Raw genomic sequence first — 6,725 nt, 5'->3', positions numbered from 1 at the left:
GATGATCATATGTCAACTTTCAATGCAAAGACCAATTTGGAATTCGACATAACCGACAGGGACGTCCCATATATATTACAATTATTAAGAATTTTTCCGAAAAAACAATTAAAAGGGAATGTTTACTATTACCCCTTTGTTAGCAACTGTATACAATAATTTAAAACAAGTATCTATCTATCCCACTAGTTTCTTTCCAATCCTTGTAATTTAATCACAAGTAGTTTAATTTTTGCTGTTTACAGGCAGACGTGTTGTAATCAAGCCACTAGTTTACTTAAAACAAGCAAGCAATTCTTCAAAAGAGCCACGAGATAGCACCTGATCAATGTTAGATCAAAACAAACAGAATCTACCCCAGATAGCTCGTTTTCGATCCCTACGTATGTACCTGGTTTCAAAACATGAGACGTAATTGTCTTGATCTCCTACCTCAATATGTATGTAATATTTAACATGTAACAACTTTGATCAAAAGGCACGTCTCATGCTACCCTCAATTGAATTTAACTTGTATGTATTGCAAAATCCAAAGCATCACTCATGGGTCTCACCTTGCCTTTTAGCCTCCCTCGCCACACACCAAATTATCTCCGGCTATCCGTCCCTCTTCTTCTCCCATATTCTCGCTGCGTGATCACCAGCAGTTGCAGCACCCATCTAATTATATATCTATAGTTTCAAACGGCCTCTAGTTCTTCTTCGATCTTCTAATTCTCACCAGCATAAACCAGTAACAAAACCCCCTCAGGTATGTTATTTTCTCTGTTCTTTTTTAGGGGAACACAAACCGATAGTACTACGAGTACTGTTTTTTCTTTCGTTTTCTAACTTGAAAATCTTCCCAGAAGTCGTTTTGGTTGTAGTTTGATGGGGTCGTTAAAGGAAGAGAGAGATGGAAGTTTCAGGGACGAGCAGGACAGAGTACTGAAGAAAAGAATAGTTTATATATGGTCGTTAATGGTGTTAGTGATGGGGGGTTTAACTCTGGGATGGTGGGAGTATGAATACCACCCCACAAACAGTCAACTCTGGATGGTGCCCTTTGGTCTCATTCTGCTTGTTACGCCACTCTTTGTCTGGTTCTCCATCTTTGTTTCCGATGCATGTAGCTTATCTGAGGTGGACAAGATTCCAATGGTGAGTCAGCCCGTTCGTCCAGTACCAGATGACTCAGTTTGATGCAAGATCAAGCGCGCTGTTACCTACTGATTGAGCATCTTTTCCACAGTCGGTTTGTTTGTTGGAATTACTTTTTCTTTTATTTTAGATTAATCGATTACAAAGTCATGATAACGAGTTCTACACTACATGAATGTTATCATACTCTCCATCGATCCTATTTTGTATTAAAACTATCAAATTTGGTAAGAACACAGACCCTTTACAATCGTTGTATAGACAATCTAGCTGACCTTCGTTGAAGAAGAATTGCTGTTCGGACCCCACTCTGTACTGACTTCTTTCGGGCAATTTGATCTTCACTGAAGAAAGCAACGTCGCCGAACCACACTTCGTACCAATTGTATTCGATCTAGTCCGACCTTAGTTGACGAAACACCGTTCGGACCAGACTGCCTACTAGCTCGATCGGTTTGGGTCAATCTAATCTTTATTGGCAATTAAGCACAGTAATTTGGATCATACGGTTGCAAACAAGTTGTATTACGGTCGTGTCGGTACCTGCAAAGCTATTTTCTCACAAGTCTTGTCAACTTTCATATATTCTCTATATATTCCATTAACATGGTTAGTCAAAATAATTATTTTATATTAAAAATGTGATATAGTTAAACACATCAATAAAATACATAAAAGTGACTAAATTTTTTCTTTTTGTCATAACAATGCATCAGAGAGATACATATCTTTGATGGTGCTTTTTTTAATTTTATTTTTTTGTCAATTTTATCTTCAGATAAATTATACTCTTCAATCACGAAACAATAATCTATCTTTCAAAATGCATCGATAAGGTACTAACTTCTATTAAACTCTATATCAAGCTGTACTCTACGTGTTTCATTTTTCATCTTCCATTATGATATTGATCCGAACGCTAAATCAAATAAAAAATAAGTTATTTGTTACTAAAGTAGTGTTACACGTACTTATAATTCTATTTATAAAAAATTCATTTTATCAGTTTTCTTTTTAAATTCATATTTTATAATCTTTAATATATCAATAACTGACACGTCAACATGTATTGTTGTGTAAGTAAAAATTACATGTACAAATAGCATTTTCCTTCATGCAATCTTAAAGGGACAAAAATATATATTGGTAATTTAGGATTTAAATCAAAATTTTTTGAAAAGAAAAATCCTTGTGCAAATTGAAAAGTTAATAACAGTTTGGGGATAAAAGGTTGTATAATTATCCATTTTCATATTTTTTTTTTTTTAACTCTGAAGTCTTCAGCACTTATGCTAGCAGCTTTTTTTCTTTTTAAGGAAAACTATCATTATTTATTTATTAAAAAACTTATATCTATTAGATATATTTTAGAATGTCTCCATATCAAATATGATATTATAAAGTAAAATAATACATTTAGAGCTCTACTAGTACACTATTTATTTTTATGACTGATCTGATATTTATTATTGTTGATACTCACAAACACCCAAATGACAAAACTCTCTGCCTAAACAGAGATTCAATCACACCCTTCATAGAAGAAGTGGACTCAAGCTCTATAGACAAGATTTCCAGAGATAAAATTTTTTTTATTTTAATTTATAATAAGGAAACAAAAAATAAAAACAGTAAAATAGATGCAAAAGAAAAAGATAAATTACAATTTAGACCAATTCCAGTAGACTTCAAAATCCGTAATAGCGCGTGAAGGTAACACACTTGTTTCTTTTCAGTCACAAAAGTCAAATTTGAAAAATCTGGTGATGACGAGTCCAGTAATCTGACACCTGTGGAAAGAAGAGCTATCGGAAGGGGTGGTGCGTGAAGATCACACACAGATGTGGGTGGCACGTGAGGATCATGCACGGTGAATTTCTCAAAATTGTGTTACTTTTCTCCAAAGAATTTGAAGTCTGGGATGTATGTCTCTCGATGAAGGTGTTGGCGTGCGGGAGTCTACTTGTGCTGGCAGCGGAATCACCAGCTACATAATTTGGATAAATAAATAAAAAAAAATAGTCTTTAAAGGTGTTGCATTAAAGTAAAGAATGTTAGTTGCCATGCAATTCCCAATTGGCAATTATATATAAAATGGTGGCAATATCTAAAAGTAAGTCAATGCTTGATAGGGATCAATTCGTGTGAAATCTTTTCAGGATTATTATATTAGTGATGTAAGAGAGGTGGTATGTCATAAGTAAGAGCATGCCATGATATTAGGGAGGTTAGGAAAGGTAAGAATGCTGCCTCCCCCACCTTATGCGGTATGGCATCAAGCCTCTATTTTTATTATTTTAAATTCTGGAAATGCAGCATCGCTATCCTAGAAAACCTCCACGCGCTTGAGATCGAGGGCCGAGTGCAGCTAGCCAGCTGCTCCAGTTCAAATGCACTCTCTCAATATTTGTTTGTGTTTTTTATTGCCAATTAAAGCGGAGTAGGAGAGAGATGCAAGATTTATAACAACTACATTAAGTAAAAAAAATAGTACACACGATAGGGAGAGATTCCACTAAATTGTTAAAAGAATAGTTTAAACTTTTGAAATAATTGATGATTTTACGCATATTCTTAAATTCGAATTTTGATTCTACATTAGGTCAACTTATTAAGGAAAAAGTCTGGCCCATACATAAATGTAGTATTAGAATAATGCTACTCATCATCCCATTTATTATCATATTCTCATCATCCCATATGACATGGCATTAAATAATTAGATGTTATTTACTATGTTTAACTTGTGGACCTATTATTTAATGTTGCATCAAGAAATGTTGAATACGAAGATAAATAAATTTTTCCGAGAGTATTAAGATAGCAGATGTATAGTGTAGGGCTACTGAGTAGAAAAACATAAAATAAACAACAAAATCTAGGATCTTTCCATAAGCTTAACCTTTCATATACCATAAACAAATACAATATAAAGCGGGAAATAAGAAATAATGATTGGGAAACTGTTTGAAATAAATTGGACCAATCCATGTTTTTGATCGAATAACTTTTGACACGATGCAGTGTTGGATTGGTATGATGTGCATTGTATAAGATCTCGATTAAGGCAGTTGTTGTAGAACATAATTCTAATTTTGTCAGAGCGAGGAGCATGAAACTCTTGGAAAACAGTACTACACAAAAGGCGGCACGACGAAACTCGGTGACTTGCGCTTGGGGACCATTCGCATAGGCATCGATACTGGTCAAAAGATGAATCTGGCTAGAGTGGATTGTAATTACATCGCAATTGTAATTACAAGGAATACGAATGAATGGTGAGATGGTAGATGGAATGTACTGGGTAAATGATGCAATAATTGAATAAAAGGAGACTGTATTTCATATACTTAATAGCAAGGATGATTCGAGGCACCCATCCAAACTTTCTCATTATCCCCTTGAGCACCTTGACACTCTGCATGACCTCTTTGCATCTTGAGCTCTCTTTCTCATTCCATGACCTCTATGCATCTTTCCTCCTCGCTCCTCTTCCCTTTTCCCATGTTGTGTGCAACACCCAAGCTCACCTCTCCTCCATCCTTCGTGCCAACGACTTCAAAGACTTCTCCTTCAAAAAGGTCTCTTTCAATTACTACGATTGGCCCCTTGAATCACGAAGATATGCCCTCGCCACACCCACAATTCAACATCTCTGCAAAAGCATCATCTTGGTCCAGTAACTCCTATCTCCTTTTGTTATTCTCTAACTTTTGTTGTTCTCTAACTCTAGCATACACATTTGTTAAGGTTCGAGATTTGGCGAGTGATGGCATATGATTTGAGATAATGAGGTCTGGGGAGCTGTTGCCTATTAAAAAGTTGTAGTGGGATCGAAACTGATAATTAGTGAGTTTTACCCACAAGTTAGTTCAACCCGCTTTTATTGGTCTGGTCGGGTCAGGGTCAACACCGTTTCTAAACAAGCATACCTGAGCCTCTCTTATAATCAAGACTCATGTATTTTTGCAATGTATATGCTTCTTGCCCTAGTCAAGGATATATTATAGAACCCCAAATCACAAAAATCATAATTAAAAAATATATAGATAAATTAAGTTTGTAACAACACGTTAGAAATTTAATGGTGGAATTTATATTGGCTTTAAGAATCTCGTGAAAACTTCATAAGTTTTCACGAATCAACCAATCGAATAGGTTTTAGTCTATCAATATAGTCAGTGTTATCACTCACTATGGTGCTAGAAGTGCAATTTTAATTATTTAAGGTAGTTAGAAGTATCTGAAAGCATTATGGTTTGTGTCATTAGATTCAGTTGATTATTTAGAATTTTATGACGTAATAAGTCTATTTTCATATTTTCAAACAAAACTCTTATTCATAACTACTTTTTTTTATTTTTATGGGTACTTCGAGGTTGAATTCTAGTAAATGAATTTCACTATAAATTTATATTAATATTTAGAATTTTTCAATGCTAAGTTTATTGTTCACTTTTTTATAATGAATAGTAACCTTGATAAACGCACCAAGTGCAGTACTTTCAAAATCACAGTATAGAATATCTAAATTATGTTAGAGAAGTTTTATTTGAACACTTAACAAGATCTTAGTCACACATGGTGAATAGTATTAGACACTTAGCACCATGAGAAACATTTGATAGATTTGAAGGAATCAAGGTATGCCAAACCAAAGAGGATTTACACTCTAGTAAAATCCTATATAGTTGGAATCCAACTAAGAACCCAAAAACATGGTTGAAACCGAAATTCTAAACAGTTTTATCCAAACCCTAAAGTTGACCTCCAAAACCTAACTGAATTGATTTCTAGCATTGTATTTAATAACTTGATTAAATCACTTCCATATGCTATTAATCCTTTAATTTATGTTATGACATCATTATCCAATCTTTTAAGTCTTAGATATTTGATTGGGCTAAGAAAAATTGGATTTGGGTTTGATAGCAACCCAAACCCTCTTAAAACCCGAAATTGAGACACATTTGGTTTAGGCCCATGAATTTGGCCACCTTAACATCGCATCTTAGCTAAGTAATTGCATCCCCACATGGTTGATCAGATTTGCTCAAGAAGGCAGAGAGGATACTTGAAGTGAAAGGCTATAAGGCCACCTCACTCTTTCCATTCTACACAATACTAAGAGGATATATCTTGGGCTGAATTTTGTATATTGAACTGGGTTAGAAAGACCAACTCTCAAGCTTCCTTTCAACCTTATCATCTTCCCTCACTTGATCAAGAAGCCCTCCAACCCATTTTACAAGCAACTCATCCCTTCTTTCCACTTTATTTTGAAAGAATACAAAAAACACTCTCGAGCAACTTTTCTAAGTTCCTTTTCACGCCTGATTCGAAGCTTTTGTGAGTGGTTTCTCACAAAGTTTCATTCATACAAGTTGTTCCTTTTTTAGTTTAATTTACGTGGATACCTCATTTTGTCGATTTGAAGATTATTTGATTGGTCAAAAGTTGTTTAAACCCCAAAAATGTCATTATGGGCGATAAACTAGAGTGTTAAATGTTGGAGTTTTTTACCAAACTAATGAATAGATATTGGTCCGAACCTTTTTTAGAGTATTGCTAACATGTGTATATGA

General features: G+C 34.6%; 1 long non-coding RNA gene across 1 annotated transcript; it reads left to right on the top strand.

The window, feature by feature from the left end:
• The first annotated feature begins 433 nt into the window (after window positions 1-433).
• LOC122301942 lies at window positions 434-1,390 on the top strand. The gene is made up of 2 exons (XR_006240229.1): window positions 434-751; window positions 849-1,390. It is a non-coding gene; the product is annotated as an uncharacterized LOC122301942 (long non-coding RNA).
• The last annotated feature ends 5,335 nt before the right edge of the window (window positions 1,391-6,725 follow it).

Source organism: Carya illinoinensis, chromosome 1 (genome assembly GCF_018687715.1).
Source record: "Carya illinoinensis cultivar Pawnee chromosome 1, C.illinoinensisPawnee_v1, whole genome shotgun sequence".
Classification (NCBI taxonomy): Eukaryota; Viridiplantae; Streptophyta; class Magnoliopsida; order Fagales; family Juglandaceae; genus Carya; species Carya illinoinensis.
The sequence above is the reverse complement of the archived record's forward strand: the minus strand, read 5'-3'. Positions and strand labels throughout refer to the sequence as shown.